Raw genomic sequence first — 5,650 nt, 5'->3', positions numbered from 1 at the left:
TGTATTTGTAAAACTGCTAAATCCTATTTTTTGTGGTTTTAATTATAAATATATTTATAATGAAGTGTATCCTAGGCCACGGGGTGGAATGGCAATCGCAGCTACTAGCATGATGAACCCATTTTTGTCTGCACCTCCTATTGGATTCTTCTCGACCAATCATATCGTGCTGTCTTTTGTGTCGCTTTGAGCGTATTAGTTGTTTGTTCATTCTTTCATTTACCTAATAATTAAATGAACTTCAGAATCGTTAATGTGGTAGCATAAAATTCCAATTTGGAACTACTGTTAAAATGTAATAAGTCGTCCAAAAGCTAAGTTATCTCCTGGGATCTGTATATTGCTAGTTATTGAAATTGAAGGATACTCGTTTTTAAACACCCAAGGCTTGCTTTTTAGTAACTCGCATTTTGGTAAACCTATCAAGTAATCAGTTCTAAGGCTTTAAAAAGCCGAGAGTCGGTTTGAATGACACTAGTCAAAGCAAATTAAATTATAAGGTAAATATTCTAAATCATATTATACTAGCTTGGGGAAATTTCTTAAAATAAATTATGGTGTGAAAGGCCATTTGAAGCACTTTTTTGTTGTTTGATAACTTAAATTGTGTAGAAAACATTCATGGTGTCCTCACGGGTAATGCGGTTCCGCATTTTGCCTGAAAACATCCGTTGAATTGATGAAGGAATTAATTTTGTAGGTTTAATTGTCATTCTACTGAATTGAGATTTTTGGTGTTCTTGAGATTCAAAGTAACTGGTTGGCGAATTGGTCAATTCAGTGGGAAGGAAAATTTCTACCCCTAACTTTAAGTTGGGGGCATTCATACAGTAAAGTAAAATGTCGACGTTTTGCCACTTATTATAACTTGAAAAATGAAATTAAGTAAGTGAGGACTCCTTTGAATTAGATACCAATATACCTGATAAGTGATTCTATTAGCATCCTCAAAAGTTATTGCATTTGCCCTTAAAGTATTTTCTATTAATCTCTTAGTTTGTGCAATAATTCTGAACGGAATTTTAAGATTTCTATGAAATAAAAACGTCGTTGTTCGTAAATATGACACAATTTTGAAGGAACTGTTAATATGATATACTTTTTAATGCATCACTGCTCCACCTTATGGCTTTTATGGCAAAAAAATCACGAATTCTTTCTAAAGCTGCTACTAATTCTAAAAATGGACCTGTGTACAGTGATTTACGCTTACAGAAGTTGCATAGAAAGCTAGTGAAATTACCACTGGTGTTAGATAACTGCTGGTCCACCCCCCGAGGTAATATTTGGTCATCAAAGCTAGGAAACGAGCGAGTTTATCTTACTACTTCTGGAAAAAATACATCAGTTCATAGTGGAACAGGGTGCTGAAGCAATTTCGTGAATCGGTCAGTCTCTTTTATTGTGGATTGATAAAGTATCGTAATGCTAATCCTTTAAGTGGAGTCGTCGGTAGTAAAATTAACGCTTTGTGTCGAAAAGGCTCCATGGATGCTGAGTTTTAAGGTGGTCTTTATTGAAACATAGCTATAACCTGCTATTTTGTTGTAAGCCATCCACACAGTTGCCTCTTTATGGGTACGCAGCTGAAAGGCCCTTCTTGAAGGCCTACCTTACGCGCGCTAAATGGAAACAATACTGACAGTAAAGTACTTATCATGAAAGTTTGGCATTTAGGAAGGAAAAACTGCCAAATTTGAATAGTATTTTGGCAGAATTATACTATTTAACGGTGAATACGTATTAAAGTTAAAACTTTTAACCAGTGTTGTAATTTACTTGGACAATACCACGCTAGGGTTTCCAAAATGTTTTGCCCCCTTTCACTCATTGGAAGAAATTTTATTGACCATATCTTAGTCAAATTGGTTTCTCCCTATCTGCTGCTTTGTAAATGGTTGCTTTGACTTAGCAGTATAGTGATAACATTGTGGAAATTTAAGGGAATCATCCCAGGCTCTTGCAAATCAGTATCTATGGCGGTGTTATGCAAATCCCTATCGGCTACGAATATGGCCTTTTACTTCTTTGACGTATTTACAATCGACTCAATGGTCGTAAATCTGCCGGTAGCAGCTGTCAGACGCGGCTGACATTTTCACCTTATGCTGATTCTTCGAAAAAGGCCTAGGTCTGAAGCAGTAAAGAAACACCTCTACCGCGATTGAATCAACTTGCGGAAATTCCCTAGGAGGCGAAATTGGGGACAATGACTATTGATTGAGATTAAGTCGTCCCTAAAAATACTAATTAGAATATTTTAAATCCCTATTCGCACCATTTTGATTCAAGTGCTATCTCGAATAGACAGCTGATTAACACCAAAGAAGCAATGACACTTAAGAGAGCATCGAAATTAAATCGAAGTTCTGAAGGACCACTACCATTAAGGAATTCTAAAGATCTTCCATTTGGAGAATTAAATGATGCGTGATTTATGGCCTCCGCAAAATTAATTATTATTTTATTAAAACTCGCTAACAGGAGATGGATTTCATCGATATTTTTCTCATTGGAATGGAGAATTACTTATGACCTTCGTCTCTGACTTTGTTCCACTTGTAGATTATCGCGATGGTCAATGTGGAAGGCTAATCACAGCAGACGCCAAGAGCTTGGTAAAGGTGCATATGACCCCAGAAAGCGTTCTTGCTGGTTCCCTCCTTTGTGTCGTATTCGCGAACCCTTTAAAAACATTTTCATTTCACGCCCTTGTTGAGTTGCTCCTGATTGCCTAACATTGGATGGGAACGCATTCTATGTGTGCTAATAATGCCTTTTATCTTAAGGCAAGTTACAAGGATATAGATGCACAACATTTGGAACCCCACCCCATGTACTCCAGTGCCGCACACACACATACAGACCTTGTTCTAAGTACACATCGAACTGTGGCACAAAGAACCCCAATTTTCTAAAATCACGCATTTTTTTATTTTTTTTTCAATTGAAACTAAACCGCTCTTGGACTCCTCTTCACAAAAGAATTATAGTCAAAACTGGAATATGGCTAAATGGCAGAGTGCTCTGAATCTACGATTGCGGCACAAATTTTTGGAATGAGTTTATTTCAGAAATGCCGTTTAAGCAAATTGCAAAGGAAAAAGAGTATCCCTGTATCTTCGTTAGACAGAGATTAAAAGTTTTGATTGGAGTTTATATCAGAGATCTCGATTATAACTTAGTATTTGACGGAATTGGACATTTCGTATAGAATGATCTGACACGTCTTGAAATAACCCAGAAAGGGATTTGGTTTAGCTTTAATCGGTCGGTACATTTATTTGTACTCTTTTAAGTTTACAGATTAAACAATGTAATGGCCAAGTTAATGCCTTCTGAGTAACCTTTTGTTCATAGTTTTTGATTCCAAGTATTCTTCCTTAGGGAGCAATAATGCTAAAATTTAAGTAATTACTTCAAATTGTCTCCCATAACCAACTAGTTTTAATGAAAAATGATTTTTATTTTTGTTTACCCTTACGCTAAGATTTTATCGTTTCCTCTGAAACTCATTTAATGCTTTTTTATCATTCTTTCGTTCACATCTTTATTTTGTGTTCAGTAAACAACGGTACCGCAAATACATTTAGTAGGCCTGGAAATCTAATGAGTAAATATTGTTAGCTAGCCATGGTGCTGTGGGACTTACGAATACTCTCTCTCATAACTTAGCAATTATCACATTAGCAAAATCCACCGGCTGAATAGCTTAAATATTATCCGTTTGGTTCACTCCACAGCCCATCTCTTCGACTCCTGACCTTTGCGTTGTGCGTTTAAGAATGCTAAAGGGAAAAAAAATTTACGGAATTAATTTAAAAGAAGTATATATGGTTTAGCTGGCCAACACTTTTTTACTTTAGCCTAAATTTTACCTCTTATCATGTTTCCAAGAATGGTAGATTTGCTGCGAATGGCCCTTATTAGCAATGTCACCAAATGAGGCAAACATTTTTACACATATTTGAATAAATATTATCTTAAACTAAAAAGGTCCCGTATTTTATTAAAGAATCTGTGATATCACACTGTAACCCTTCATTCAAAAGGCAAATATATAAAGTGATGGAAATAAAAGCGATTTCCCGCATAGGTAATGCAATAGAATTATACACTAATTGGTTCCCGGAAATCTATTGCAGTGGTTCATATCTACTCAAAAAATGAAATTTTACGGTTGTATAAACTCGTTAACATTTCTCTCTGGCAGAATAATGAATGGATGTAATCAAAATCTTATAAAACATTAATTAAACTTAGTCGTTGGGCGTGAAACGCTCCGTTTTCCTGAGCATTAAATTAAGAGGCTAGTATCATCCTGATATTTTACCTTGACAGTTCTGCGATTCTAATTATTTAGAAGGATCGTACTATCTCGAAAACAAGTTTTGACTTGCAACTATCTTTCAAACTGCTCTGAAAAACAACTTCCTAGTGAACCAGTGAAAATTTGTTCGAAATGTTTTCCCACAAGTGCACTTCCCATTTCAGTCGCTTCTTGCAGCCATTAAATTGGGTTTGGAAAAATAACTCCGGAAAAATTAGACCGAAGACTAAGCAGAAAAACTAAACATTAATATATTTTACCCCAAACCGAAACCTCCTGCCCATTCTCATATTTGTTCCCCTCTTATTCTCCTACCTACTCATTTCCTTTCATGTCACTTAATACTTTAATTCACACAAACGAAAATCTTTGGTAAATGTTCGTGAGAAGCCCTTAAATCAGAAACGTACACTCTACAAGGCAAACGTTCACCTTTACCTTCTTTGTATTCATTTAATATTTTTCTGCAACATTTTTACTTAGCCTTATACTACCTAGGGTTCTTACATTATAAGCTCTAATTTTAGACTCGTCAGAGCATCGCTACTGAATAACAGATGTTAGGAAATCGAATTTCCACCATTTAATAACCCTATTTTTCTGCATGAACGTGTAGTATTAATTGCAAGTAGGTTAATAGATATGTTTAAGCCCGTTATTTATAAAGGTATCTACTGTAGTTGCTAGAAGGATGTAACGAAATTCTGTTCTTCAGACTTTTATTCTTTTACATTGTCTAGATAACGATTAAACTTTTGTAAATGTGATGTCTTCATTTGCTGCTGAAGCGATTCCAAATTTAAGAGCCTAAGATGGCCGTCGGAAACGGGCCCACGTTTTTCGGCGCGGAGGGCTACTCTTGGTTTGTGCATCAGCTACCGTGATTGGGAGGTCCAGCCCTAGAGATTTGTGCGAGTGCGTGTCTTTGTCCGGCAACCGCAAAGTACAAAGGAAAAAGAAGAACTGAGCATCAATTCGTGCGCCTATAAATATGCGATTATGCATGTGCGCACGTTCGCACACGAGGAATGTCTGTTGCCGTCGCGTCGATTTGGTAGAAGGCAGAACATAATTTATGGCTGGCAGAGGCACTCCCAGAAGCGCAGTTGCAGTTGATGGCAGCAGATGCGCACGGCACCAGTAAAAGAGGAAGGGCGAGTCAACACCACATCTCCTGCTGGGCTGGGGAGTGACTAAACCGACCGCTTGTTTGTTTAACCAATAGCTTAGCACTGTTCCCGCTTGGTTTGTGCTCCCTGATAGTGTTATTGTTGATAGATTCGATCATGACATTGGTTTTTGATAGAAAATTGCGCACTG

Source organism: Echinococcus granulosus (genome assembly GCF_000524195.1).
Source record: "Echinococcus granulosus chromosome Unknown EG_S00027, whole genome shotgun sequence".
Taxonomy (NCBI): domain Eukaryota; kingdom Metazoa; phylum Platyhelminthes; class Cestoda; order Cyclophyllidea; family Taeniidae; genus Echinococcus; species Echinococcus granulosus.
The sequence above is the reverse complement of the archived record's forward strand: the minus strand, read 5'-3'. Positions refer to the sequence as shown.